The sequence below is a fragment of the Stegastes partitus genome, unplaced genomic scaffold (assembly GCF_000690725.1).
Source record: "Stegastes partitus isolate 25-593 unplaced genomic scaffold, Stegastes_partitus-1.0.2 Scaffold673, whole genome shotgun sequence".
NCBI classification, from domain to species: Eukaryota; Metazoa; Chordata; class Actinopteri; family Pomacentridae; genus Stegastes; species Stegastes partitus.
This window is the reverse complement of record NW_007578404.1, coordinates 202,597-217,274: the sequence shown is the minus strand read 5'-3', so window position 1 is coordinate 217,274 and position 14,678 is coordinate 202,597. Positions and strand designations below refer to the sequence as shown.

Here is a 14,678-nt window from a genome sequence, read left to right as displayed (position 1 = left end):
AACCACTCGGCCACTGGAATGGCCCTATGATTTTTTTATTTTTCTGTATATGTATATATCATTTGATCTAAGCTGTGCTCCATAAATGCAGTCCCATTCACCTTCTTTGTATTATGAAAGAGATATTTAGAAACCCATGCATGACTGCAAAACATTTGGATAAGTGAGATTTTTATTATTATGAGAAAGTGAGTATTAAAATGTGTATTTAATCATGTTTGTTCTCTTTTTATTCAAGCAGGGGCAGTTTTCCTGTTTGGGATTATTATAGCTCTTGTTAAGAGACCCCCTGCTCCCTCCCCCTTTATTTGCCCCCTCTCACCCCTCACCCTTTCCACCCCACCAGTGGAGGGAGAGAGAGAGAGAGCGAGGCAGACAGACAGTGGGAAAGAGAGAGAGGCTGACTCCCACCGTTCATATCGGCAGCTTGAGAGAGAGCAGCACAGGAGAGACTGTCACACAGCACAGACTCTACAACTTGTTCTCAACTAATCGCCAGCGGAGGAAGAGAGAAGCGGGGAGAGGAGAAAAAAATAATAATTACACGGACTTACAAATGCTATTAATCCCGTGACCAGGGACCCGGAATGGAAATATACGCGCCGGCAATGAGAAGTAGTTTCATGCGGCTGGTCGTGTGAGCGCTGCCGGCTCCCTCCAACAAAGAAACTCATGGTAGGTTTCTCTTTTAGATTTATCATTCCTCACAGCAGCTATTATTAATATTACACCACCCTCAGTGCTATTTACCCCCACATGCATTTTGATTTCTGTCGTTTGTTTAATTCGGGGTTTTGCGCTTCTGTGATTGTCTCCGTGCCAGGAGAAGTTCATGCCCTCGGTTCTTTTTTTCTTCTTCTTCTTCTTTTCCGACCCGTATGCAGGGGAGAGGGTGCGAAGAAATGGAAAAGTTTGGGTGTGATTTGCCTGTGTGTGCGCCCCGTATACAAGCGGAGACATCACCAACATAACGGGCTCCTTTCAGCGCGGAGAGGCTGCGCGCACAGAGGATGAATGGCTCACTATGTATTCTAATCTAACTTGAGTTGACTCATTTCTGCTCGGGTTTTTTTAAAGTGGCAGAAAGAGCCGAACGCTTGTGCACGAAGGGAGATGCATAAGGCAGTGAGATGATGATGAACTGTGGTGGGAAAACGTAAGCAGGTTAATTTATAAGAAGAAGAAAAAAATAGGCGTCGCTTTTATTTTGGTCACGTTTCTGCAGGAATATTCGGCTTCCCATTCATGAGATGCGAGGATTTTCAACCGTGAGAGCCAAAACAAAAGGATTTCCCGCTGACCAATGGGAGCGAGGGGAAGCCTCAGGAGGGGGGACTGGAGCGGTCCTTCTCCCTCTCTTTGTCCTACCTGAGACACCAATCAGACCACAGGCTGCTGCTGCTGCTGCTGCTGCTGGGAAGCAAAACGTGGGGAAAGGACTGACTGGCCAAGACGCATGAAAGTGAACAGTTTTTATGTGAAGGTTGCAGGACTTCTGGTTCCTATTCCCATCATTACAGTGTGGTCAGGATCTGAGCAAGAGCCATCAAAGCGCAATTAATGCTCCAGATTGACTCAGAAAACTTACGGATCAAAGCTTTGTCTGGCCACATGCATCTCCAACATGTCCACATTGTGCACAATGGAGTCATGTGAGGGCTAATGCTTGAGACATGCCCTCAGGGTGCATCACATCACTTTAACCTCCCTCCCCCCCCGCCCCTCCTCACTCTGCACGCCTTAATACTTTCAGGTTGGTTAAGTTAATGCGCACAATACAGCGGGTTTTTAATTATTGTGCTCCAGTGTGCAGCTGCTTCGCCGTTTTGTCTTGAAGGTTTTCAGAGTGGACGGAGACGCGGCAGGTAAATGGGATGCACAAGTGATGGGAAACGATCTGTCTGGCGCTGGAGCCTTTCATCGATTCCTTTAATGCCAGGAAATGAATAAACTATTGAAAAGCTTGAGTGATTCATCACATATTCTTCAAATGTGAGGATGTCGCCTAAAAAAAAATTAACCAGTAATGAACATAATAATCACTGGCAGCACAAAGGAGCACTTTAAAGCCCCATAATGGTGCTGTTTACATGGCTAGACATGTACGCTGTGTGTGTGTGTGTGTGTGTGCCATGTCAGGGTGTGTTTGGAAGTTGACACAGTCTGTGTGGGAAGCTGAGACGTAGGCGTCGTAAATGTGGTGGGGAATCTCTTTCTCACTGCGATATATTATTATACAGCGAGTGGGACGGATGATTAGGATGATTTAAATGCCGTGACTGGGTGTAGTGTGCGTGGCCTCCAGCAGGCACTCTGTTTGGTTTGAGCTCATTTCATCTCCCCTCCACCCCAACACACAGATTTCTGCGGAGCGGCTGGAGCGCTTTGATGAATTACTCTGTCCGGAATAAGTTGAGCTATAATATTTCTGGCTGATCGCTCCTGATTTAGACGTGCCGTTGACTTTCCTCCTTGGCTGATGAAGTGTTAATTCCGAGACAGAACTGGGGGGAGAATCATGTTTATGTCATGACGCGTCCGTCCGTCGTGATGAATAAAAGATCTGATTGAGGTTTTCAATCAGACTTTGATTGCATGTAAATGCGATCACAGCAGGAAACGCAGCCTTTAAGGTGAATCCAATATTTTTTTTTCTTTTTTTTCTGTATCAACAGAGATTCCTTTGACAGTGCGTCTTTCAGTAATAGACCAGCTGTAGACTCTTAATTATTGCAACACAGACAAAGAGGAAAAGCCTTTGTTATTGAAATCTTTGCGGGATAATTCTCAGGGGAAGGGAATTCAGTTGAAATAGCAGAGGGAATTCAATTTAAATGGCCTTTTTAAGGTCAATTCATCAAGAAAAGTGGCAAGAATTTGGCAGCAAACATGCAAAGAACCGTGCCCTTTTCAGACTCATGGATTTAAAGTCATTAGACACTGACAGTGATAAAACGTATCCCAATGGTTGGACAAATGCAGAACTACACATTGGATTAGTGCAAGCTCAGAAGATTAAACAAGTGGGTTTTTTTGTTCTTCTTTGTGTTTTGCAAAACATGCAATTTGTGCAGCGGAGCAGCTTTTATTAGCCGAGGCACTTGGGATCCAAATGAAGACTTTCTTGCCGTGCCATCCTGCATTTAATGTCGCATAGATTTAACACGTTGTTTATTCATGCAGTTTTAATTTAGTTATAATTTTCTTAAGGAGTATGCTTTTTTTTTTTTGGCATCCGTAAATCTTGAAATAGAAATATTCAGTCAAGGCCCTGGCGGTGCAGTGATTCATCCAAACGAACCAGAAATCAGAAGCGATAATAAACATTGTGCCGCATGGCCGGCCTGACTCGCTGCCAGATTCCCTTTTGCCCCACATTTCCTCGTCTTTTGTGAGAACACAAGCTTGTCTGGGACATTTTGCACCAGACGGGGCAACCGACTGTCCCACAGCCTCTGTGTCTCATCCCCCGAAACCTCTGACCGGCCCTGTGGATATTCTCTGCTCCTTGGTTTTCCCAGTGACTCATGCATTCTAGCCCTGCTCTGATAACTCTGACACCTTTTTTTTCTTCTACATGTCCTTTCTCAGCCCGAGAGCCTGAAGCAGCGCTCTGTGTTTCTCAAATGAAGCATTTGACCTCTCTTTTAGGGGTCTTTTATTTCAGTCGCTGCTGCAGGATGTTTAGTGTCAAGTATGCATCGGGGGCGTCCGACAGGCCTCCTTCGGGGCAAAGGACACAGACTTGTCCATATGGACCCCTGACCCCCCACAAACCATATGACTGCATTTCCTAATATGGTTTTCCACTTCGACCCAGGTTGATCTAGTTCAGACACGCCGTGCCAAGTCAACCCGCCATGACATGTGTTTCCACAGCAGACTAGCAGCTAGCCGTGGCGAGCCACACTGCTGTGGTCCTCCTTGGTATCCGAGCAGACCGACCGCCTCCTCCTCTCAGCTCCTCGGCAGCTAAACTCGTGCTCGTCTGCGCTGGAGATTAAAGCCCTGTTCTTAAAAGTCTCTCTGCGTTCAGTGCTTTTGCAGCTTCTGCCTGAATCTCTGTGGTTTGGAGTTTAATTTCACTCCTGTTTTTCTTTCACTTTACTGTTTACTGAAGGCTTTCAGCCATATTGGAGCTGTGTTAGGTTACTGCTGCTTCACATTAAACAAAAAAAAACCCCTATAACTTCCAGCTGGGATTGTGGTAAATCACAGAAAATGCAATGTGTTCCCCATCGAGGTGGCAAAGCTTCATTACTGGTGCTTTACTTGAATAAAAACTGACGGGATACGACGTGTTCTGTGGTGTAAGGTCAGCAGCTTGGTTCTGAATATTCCGGGTAGTTAAACAGAAACAGCCACAGCCATCTGAAAAAGCCTCCAGGTGACAGACTCATACTGTGGTTTGTGACTAGAACACCTCCAACACGTCATCAAGGTAAACAGCTTTAACTCGGTCGGTGCTGCAGTGGAAAAACACTTGCGTTAAACTAGTGTGGCTCACAGCTGCTCGTGGCACGACTTTGTGTGACTAAGCCCACCAAAAAAAATAAAAAAGAAACCCCAAAAACTTCATAGAACAAAATAATACTTTCCCTCCCGCATTCATAAATTGTACTTCAAGCCACAGCAATTCTAGTGGAGCTGCTGGTATTTAGGCAGGTTTTGAAAATTAATCTCACTTAGGACAAACAACCACTGCAGGCTTGTGCTTGGAGATTATTGGCTGGGCAATGCTTTTTTATCAATAAACCATTTTAAGTTACTTATCAAACCCAAAAATAGCAAGGGGCTTTTCATTTATTTTAAATGGAATACTCTGAGGATTTGGATTCTTGGTTTGAACCAAACAAGCAGTTTGAAGATATCACGCTGGACTCCGTAAACTCGCAAAAGGCATTTTCCATTATTTTTTTCCTACAAACTCATGAGTTAATCAGAAAAAGAATAATTAATAGAATAATCCATAGTTGTTAGTTGTATTATTTAAGGAATTTGAATATTAAAGTCTAGACAGCAGCACATTCTAAACCCACCACATCATCATCAGCGAGTCAAAGAGTTGCCGCATCAAAACAAACAAACCGACCGTCAGATGCTATTTTGTTCCGTACGTCTGTTTACAAGTCTCGGGCTATTCAGCAGCCTATCAAAACATGTCAGCTCTGAGAGATGCCATCTTTAGCTTCACGCCTGTCACCAGTAACCCTTTGTTGCATACATTTTCATAAAGCAGACTGCTGTTTTTCGTGCGCTTGCATCTAAGTGACAGCAGGCTCCGGCTTCAGACGGAATGATCTGTACCCGAGACAGCATCCGGCTGCTTTCCGGCTGTGCTCGAGTGTAGGAGTCGGACTCTGAAAATAATGTTGCGTGCTGGTCGCCCGGTGATGGATGGATCTTCCAATGAAGTTAGGTTATGTATTCCTGATGAGAGTAGTGGATCACTGGAGAGGATTTATGTGGCTGTGACGGAGTAACCAGAAGATGTTGTCTGTATAAAGTTGCGGTCCAGGGCTGTTTGTCATTGTGATTGATGAGCTCCCGGTGATTAAGCTACCACGCTGACAGACTTTCATATGCTTTATCAAGTGAGTGACTTGTGTGAAACTCCTTTTTTTCCTCCAATGTTACTGGCTCTAGCTGACATGTGAAGTCATGTTGACGTCTTGCTACTTGCATACTTCATTCTCTTTTTTAAAATATTCAAACCACAATGCTTTCTAGGGACGTGTTGGTTTTCAGACGCTGACGTGTGAAGTTTCATCGGAAAAAACGCACAAGAAGACATTTTTTCACACTGGTTATAAAGCAATGGTCGCAACATATTGCAGGAGAACACGACATGAAAACATCAGTTCACCCAGATGTTTTCAAAAAGCATGCGAGCTTTTGTTCTTGACAAGTTTGTAGGACAAGTTTTTTCAATAGCATGAGAAACTTTATAACCCATAGACTGTAAATAAGAGATGACAAAGCCTCCAGGTCTGAAAAGTGAAGCCAATACCAAAGTAGTCTCGCTTTGCCAGCCCATTCTGTGGATCGTAATGGTCTGGCTGCACCACTCTATCATTCTGCTATAATGGAAAGTAGTGCTCTGGCTTGTTTGTATTTCTTTGAACCAATCACAGTCGTCGTGGGCGGGCCTAATCGAAGCACCTAAAAATAGCGATGAGTGGAATTGCGGTGGAACAGTTGCAAGCAGAGATAATCAACTGACAAACTAGCATCGCTGCCAAATACTTTTACGTTTCTGTGTGGTAGGTTGCTGGACAGAGGTTTCGTTGAGTGTCAACCAAAATGATTAGTGGCTTATTCCTACATGTGATAAGTGAGATCAATGTCACCTGCATTCTTTGTAGTGACCAGCAGGGGGAGACTCCTCTGGTTGCAAAATGAAGTCAAATCATTCAGAAAATTAACCTCCTTCTCACCTCCGTAAACATTTTCCCAACGAGTTTATGGTCTTAATTGCTAGTTTTAAGTCTCCTTCAATACAGCACGATGCTCGTTTTGTAAATTCTGCTCCCATTGAGGGTGAAGCAGATGACAAACAAAGTGCGCTTTAGCTCGTGACTGCCTCAGTGTTGACAAGCTGCCATTCCACGCGTAGAGTCCTTGAGTTCTGCGACAGATTCACCCCTGGCTCATCTTTCAGAATCCCAAGGTGGCGTGGGCTAAATTCCAGCCCGGTGGGTGACGTCACGCTTTCTCCAGCCATCTTTTATAGAAAGCCTATGGTATAATTTGGATCTCATGTTGGGACTTTGAGGTGCTGAGTAAGAAGATAAATTTGGCAACCCGCAGTTGCTGTGTGCCCCTGCCAAGTTGGGGGTCACTGCTTGTATTAATGAGGCATGGGAGACTAAACTGGCTTTTATTTCCCCTACCATCTGTACCCAGTTGTGCCATATAGATGGATTTTGGCGAATGAGAGCAGCCCTCCCCTCTTGCAGCTGGTATTTTGATTTATGGGACTGTCTTGTGAGGGGACAATAATACACAGGCAGGAAAAACTATACAATCTCACAGTAAATGTAAGGATTATCTTATTTCTTAAGAGTAAGGCTTATTATTTTGGGATTTCTCTCTCAAAAAATGGAATTATTCTAACGGAGCTGATTGGTTTAGACTGATATTCACCTGTAGGGATTTTTAACCAAATAGTTCTTGATGGTGGGAGGTCAGAAAATGGACATGGATTGTTTATTTTGATGACTGTTTTCTTATTTTTCAGTAAATGAGAGACTGAAAAACACCGTCTGGTAGAAAAAAAGAAAGAAACACAAGGAGAAAAAAAAAGAAAATTAGCCATCAATAAATAATTTGGAAATAATTAAACCACAGAGATGTTTTGTCACCAGATTTCTGTATTATTGATTTTTTGTTTCCACATTTTTATTAAAGCTGCTAAATAACACAGATGTTTTTGAAAAGAAGCAGAAAAAAGGGGGGAGTCCGGTTTATCACCGAACTGAGCGAAACCAGGCACGAGTATTTGTTTTTCCTGCTTTATTAGGAAATACACATGGTTCTGCTTTTATACACATGACTTTTGAAATATATATATTCGCTTCAGCAGTGAGTCACGGATGCTTTCACGTGTTGCCATGGGATCCCTGAGGTTAGCAGAAAGACCCGCTATTAGTGGTTGTGTGTCTGTATGTGCGACTCCGGTATCTGTCTTCCAGATGTCACTCTAATGGGCCTCAGCACAAACCTGTGGGGACCTAAACAATGTACAGCACCGCAGAGAGATGTGTTCATTTTCCAATTACCTCTGGCTACTCCTCTTAAATGAGCAACTGTGAAGCCTTTCAATACCTCGGCCGTTCCTCTCTGCACTGTTGTGCTTTTTCCACCCCTCCCCTCTTCTCCTTCTTCTTTCGGATTGACCTACAAACCGCTGAGATTGTTCTTGATAATTTCACCGCTGACTGCTTCCCGGTCTCTTCGCTGACCCGCAGACAAGTTCAATTTCTGTTTACTCCGTCTGACTAGTAATGTAACTGAACATGTGGTTAACGCGGTGATTATAAGCCGCCGGCAGCAGCAGCAGCAGCAGCAGCAGCGGCGGCGGCCGCAGCCTCGGGGCTCATTTAACTCAAACGAGAGGTGGCGTCTTAACACGCACGTGCCACTCGGCTGCACGTCTGTCCGAGTTCAGAGGTCGGCATCGAGTTCCGTTTACCAGACAGCTCTGAAATGTCCAGCCGGAGTGTCAGACGCACCTGCAGGGCTGTTTACATTTTTTAAGGCTTCTTTTTTTTTTTTTGGCAGCGGGGAGACACACTCCGACCTGGCCCGGGTCACAAGGAATTTGTACAAATGTTATTTCCATCGCTGCGGCTATCATTTTGCGGGATTATCCCTGCCAAGTTAATTTGGAGCTGGAGTTTTATATCTGTGCGGGCAGCTGCTGCCAATATGAACCATTGGTGTGGCTGAGAAATTGTTACACTTTGCAAGACGGATGTGCTGTTGTAGTTAGAACATCACTCACCCTGCTTCCATTTATCAGGATGGAGCCAAGCAGGTAGAATTGTGCTTTTTTTTTTTTTTGGCTCTAATCTACTTTCAGAAGGAAGTAGGACGGGACAGATGTATTATTGTGATTTACCCGACACTCAAATTACAGTGTAAGTAATCCTTCTGCTGGAGGTGGAACATATTGGCAACCTTAAAAACTAAGATGCCGTGGAATTATTTCCCCCGTATTAAACAGAGACCTCTTTATGCTCACCTTTAATTTGGAGAATTAACCTGCCTGCCTGCTAAGCCTGGAGAATTTGTCCGGGGCTTCATTATTGTGGAGTCAGATGTATAATAGCGGGGAGAAGATAAAGCGCGGCATCTTCTCAGTTGAAAATCCACAGGCCAAGTTAATATTATGGATCCACTGGGATGCCCTCGAGTAGCCTCCCTAAAACTGTTTGCATCAGGCCTACTCCCAAGCGAGGGAGCAGTAAGCCAGCCGACTCGGTAATAGCCTACGTTTTGTTAATTCACACATTTTCTTGGCAGTCATAGGCTAACACTCAATCCGTGCACATATCCCTATCTGGCAGGAGGTTGAGCGCAGTTAGAGATGAAGCTCTGACTGTTAACTAGGTGTGAAAGGCTTCTGCACAGGATTACTATACATCTCCTGGAGAACCTAAAGAAAATCAGGGAATTAGAGACGAAACAGGAAGCCGCCCCGAAAACATCACATCCCGTGGTGCTTCTTCCCCATCACAGTCGCGGATGAAAAGGAGAAGTCTTTAATAACTTGGCCGACTCGAGTTCACCGAGCGGAGACGGCGCCTTCGCCGGGGCGTCGAGAGCGTCCAAGTTTGCATGTGCGGAGAAAAGCTGGATTCCTCAGATTTTGCCAAGTTGCTCCTGAAATCCTCACAACTGCAGGATTTGAAAAAGATTTGTTTTTCTCGGAGGTGCTCAAGTTTCCTCCCAGCTTTAGTCTGATAAGTAAACAAGTTCATTTGATGAAAGCTGCGAAAAAAAGCAGAGGAAGAGCTCAACCGGAGAGAAAGTTTCTATCCAACAAATTAGATCCTCCTTGCTTTCCTCTGCAACGTTCAAGGCGTCGCAGCTAACTTCAAGGAAATCTTGGAAAATACAAGTGACAACTGGGAGCAATGACACGACACATCACAAGTGTCCTTTATGCACTTCAGTGATGACACATAGCACCTTTACATATTACTAATTCATCAGTGAGAACCTTGAAGTAACCTGTAATCCAAAAATGTACAACAATGAAGCTAAAATTTAACTGTGAAGCCACTCAGTGATAAGTCAGCATTGATTTTATTGACCAGTCAGGTGAACAAATCCATGTTTGATTTCCTTTGTGTTCCTTTGTTCCTGATAAATTCAAAAATAAGAACAACCAAACCAGAAGCCCAGGACCTTAAAGGGGTCACCATAAAAGTCTGAAGGTTTGTAAGCTGGTTAAGTCAAAGTCAAGTCAAGTCAAGTGGCAATACTGCAGTTTAAAAATACTCGATTACTCGGTTATCATTACGACTGATGCACTCATTTGTGCTCAGCATTTGGATATTAAAGCCGACCGAGGCAGAGCTGAGTTAACCTAGTTTATGTCGTGTCAGGTCTGCTGTAAAGTGAATCGTTCCCACAGCTGCCAGTAAATGTAGTGCAGTGAAAAGTACAAAGGAAGGTAGTATAAAATGAAAATACTCAAGTGAAGTACCCTAATTTTGTACGTAGGTACACTACTTGAGTAAATATACTAAGTTGTATGTTGAATTCAATCGTGTAGTTTACTCAGATGACAAGCATATGCAGTTCTCAAACAAAAAAATGTATTTCTTTGTGTATTTTGCTCCTTCAAAATAAAACTACCTCTACCTGGTCACAGCTGGTAGACGCATGCAATCTGAGATGAGCAAATGAAAATACACACAGGTAAGAACCTAGTCAGCTTATTTCCATTCACAGCTAACCTGCCCGTTATTTTCTTTATGAACTAATTCATCTTTTGGCCGATAAAATGAGTGTAAGAAGTGGTAACCTTCGCATAGTAACATGCTCACAATGCCAAAAAGATTAGGTTTAGGAGGTTTTTTTTTCACCTTCGCAGGTCTAAATAATTAATTGATCCTGATTTGAAACAATGCAATTATGAAAGGATGCAATGTAGACTATGCTCTATCCAGCGTGTCTAACCCAGGGTTTAAACTGAACCCATCAGTGGTTTTACAAATTCATGCTGTTGGTTGAAAGATGGACGCACAAGAACATCTGGTAGCGCCACGTACGTCTTCAATGGCATGGCTCATGGGAATGCTTCATCGTGTGTCAAGCGAACATTGAACTAAAGCTTTAAAAAATTAGAACTCAAATCAAATTGCAATATCTATCAGAACAATAGCAAGTAGATGCTATTAGGATGCTAGTTGGTTGGCAGCACAGGAAAAGCCAGGCATCACTAAACGCTCCACTGGCGACCATGATGGGGAACAACTGCTGCCGAAATGGCCAAAAAAACAACAAGATTTAACGCATGCAAGATTTTAGGAAAACAGTAATTTTTCACCCGCACGGGATAAACAAGGGATTTTCCACAAACTCAAACAGCGAACTTTTATTTTTTTTTTACTGTTAATGGTTTCTGTTGGGAACAAACATTCGCATTGCTTTGATCGACATGCTGGATTCCTTTGCGTCGGCTCTCTGTTGTGCCATCCAGCGTTTATAACATAACATATTTATACATGTGCAGCTGTGCCGTAAAGTCGCATTTTAGTGGCGGTTTACCGAGCTTAAGTGTGGTGTGATTCCAGAGTACGGAACAGTGTTTACAGATGTGTCCCACAACTGTCAGAAACATCGCTGGGCAACAAAATGTGGGCGGAAAAATATTCCACAATTGCAGTATTGTTTTACATCTAAATATAGTTTTGGAAGTGCTGCCCGCAAACGTTTGGATTCTTTCTCATGCACGTGTTATTTTTTTTTGTCGTTCTACCCTAAATATCTGGTTTTTCTCCCCCGAAATGTTGTGTTCTGAGCCGACTTGGAGCGGAGTCGTTTCTGCTGCTCCGTGGGTTCAGAGGCATTCCACTGGAAACAGTAAACATTCCCATTGGATTAATTACCAGCTCCGTTTCCTCTGGTCTGTCTGCTTCTCGTCAAAAACAAAGATTAACAGTAGATTGAACTTTGGTCCACATGTAGAGAGGCTGCCTGTCAGGTCTCATAAAGGGAGCGAGGAGGCGAGCGGTACCAGGTGTCGGCCGAGTGTTAAACAAATCAAATCAAAACGAAAAGGTGGTCGTCTGAAGGTCACGCCGGGTAAAGCAACGACTTTAAGCCGGTCTCGCGGTTGTTTTCAGCGTTTTCTCCTGCGCGGGTCTCTGTGATATCTATCAGTGCAGAAGTATTGATGTGAGGTTGACACTTCTGTTTCTATTTGTAGTCTGTGTGGGTAGCCTCGATTTTTAATCCACCTCCTAGGAAATCATATATGTTGCTGAGTTGGTAACGCTGCTCGATATAACTGTTGCAGGCTGCATTCGCCTCCCACAGCACTTGGCAGTTCAAAACGCCAGAGCTGGACCTTCAGGGGATGAAAAACTGATTGACACGCCTTTTAAAGTTGCTCTGCGGTCATCGATTTAACCTCCAACAACAAGTTCTTCTATCCAACTTGTATTGAAGTTACATATTGAGAAGATTTTCCATGAAAATAATCCCGTCGTGCCTTAAATTGGCTGAAATTTAACTTTACACTGTTGCTTCCTCAGATCTATTACCACCCACTTATTCACTACTTGCTGCAGCTCAAGCACACCGGCTCACCCGTGACTGATCATTCACTGCAACAACACAGCAAGTTGTAATATTGGAGTATTTCAGGCACACATGGTCTGAACTGGAAGCTAATTCTCAAAAGAATAATGATGCACCACCCAGTTTGGGTGTCATCATCCCATTCAGTGGCATTATCATCGCTCATCATTCCCATTCATACGAGCAGGTAGGAAACTCCTCCACCTCCTAGTCGTTATCGTTCCATTTAATGTCAGCGTAGGCGCGACTTCGCACCTGCAAATAGCAGCCGTCATAAGCGAGCAAATAGGCTGTGACAAAAATGGGAGAATGCCAGCAAGAGCATTCATTAAATGATGTAGAAGCTTCTCATGTGAAAGTTGGAAGGAGCGGAAAGACGTTAGTCAACAGACCTGCATCCCGCAGACTTAAATCCAAGCCCCGTATTGGACCAGGATGATGTTTCTATTTTTTGACCACTCAGTTCGGGGACACACAAAAAAAGGCGCTTTGTTTGGGTTAAAATATACGCTGCTGCTGCATTTATCAGATTTTGTCATCCTCACGATGGCAAGAGGTCACCGTGTTATCAGTCCTACTGTTTGTTTATCATATTGAATGAGTCAGTAAAAGGTCAATACGGTCCCTCGTGGTCCATACTAAAGGGAATGATGTGCAATAATGACAGGCCGTTTAATGGGCTGGTAGAGTTTGAAGCAGGATAATTGACCGGATTGGTTCTTTAGGCCTTTACATATGCAATCCTGGATGTCTGAATCTGTGTTTGTCTGTTGTCGCAGCTTTAACATCCAGGTCAAGTCACCTCAAGCTCAGCTCATCCAGTAGACTTGAGTAACTGAAGAGTTGGTGTCTTCCAGCATATAAAAAGCACCATATGGACATGTTAACAAGGTAAAAAAAACTCTTGATTTACAACACAGGGAGTCTTTAAAAAGACCCAATACAACCATTCCTCCTCCTCCTCCTCCGCAGCGCTGAAAATCTATTAATGAAAGTAGTATTTCATGACATCTCGTCCACTTTGCTTTCACTCCGCCAGTTTCCTCCGTCAGACTGTCAGCTTCCCGGTAAATCTGTCTCCGCTATGTCTTTTTATTTCAACCTACATCTCAAAATCTGTCAGCAAGGCGGATTAATATTTCACAAACAAAGAATCAGCATCAAGCGACGGCAACATCTGACCACCGACACAAAACACTCGGCAAAGAGACGACAAAGAGAAACTGAATTAAAGTGACTGGAAGATCACTGTTAGAAAGCTTTAAAAAAAAAAAAAGAGTCGCAGGGAAAATACTGAAACACACACACAAAGATAGCTACCAGAATTATTTTAACTCATGTGGGTATAAATTTTTAAAGTTAGATAATAAGTTACAGACACATCACATCTAAGTTCATCCTGATAAATTATTCATTGGGAACTGCTGTGCGAACGCAGCACTGTTTTGCATATGCCCCTCAAACTTGAAGCTCCGTTTCATTCACACACACAAAAAATCCTTGATTGTTTATTGTGTTAAAAGATGCGGCACTTCAAATAAAATTACCACCCTCTATTTATGTTTTGACGGGAAGTAGACTCCCATCCGAGATAAGACACGTAACCCTCCACCTTCCCATTTATCATCTTCAGCCCCAATTTATCCTCATTGTATGTGTTGTGTAGAGACCGGAGCAGCGCCGCGCTCCTCGCAACATATCCATTACTACAATCAATAATTTAAATGGCAGCCATTGTTTTTTCTGCACTTTTTAATGACACCATCATAAGCACTTATCCACCTCAGAAGGAGCTCTGGCTGCCACTGAAATTAAAATAATGAATAAAAGATAAGATGGAGGGGGGAGAAAGTGCTGAACTGGGACTCCGTGTGAGATCCCAGCTGAGCGGCGGTTATGAATGCAGGGCAGAGGCCAGGTTCCTCGCCGCCCCTCCTCTGCGAGGGCTGTGTTGATAATTTGACCCGGCGGCTCATCGGTCAGGTCGCGGTCAGATCCCTCCCCCCCTCCTCTGGTCTCCTGTGGAGGTGGCGGGAGTCCTCTGGTCTCCTGCCTGACTTCCTGCAGATTAGATTCTGATCTTTCGGTCAACAGTGTGTGAGATGTGGATGAAGCGTGATGGATGACTTGTCCCTGGCTGCTATGATGAATGAATCAAGTCTAAGCCACAGTGAATACCAATCTTCTCCTCCTTGCTTTTGTTGCGTGGTGGTAAATTACATGATTGGAGCGGGCTGCGGGGTCCCAGGGGCGCCGGGGAAGGAGCCGACACGTGTGACAGGTCAGAGGGTTCCTGCTCGCTCTATCATCACCCAGCTTTTGTGAAACGTTGTAGACATGTAGCCTAATGCAATCCTATT

General features: G+C 43.9%; 1 protein-coding gene across 1 annotated transcript in view; it reads left to right on the top strand.

Annotated features, from left to right (window-relative positions):
- The first annotated feature begins 429 nt into the window (after positions 1 to 429).
- The window catches only part of chst15 (carbohydrate sulfotransferase 15), a 38,393-nt gene continuing 24,144 nt past the window's right edge, over positions 430 to 14,678 (top strand). Inside the window, exon 1 of the mRNA XM_008290441.1 lies at positions 430 to 675. The gene's annotated coding sequence lies outside the window, so the exon portion shown is untranslated. The remainder of the gene's footprint in view (positions 676 to 14,678) is intronic.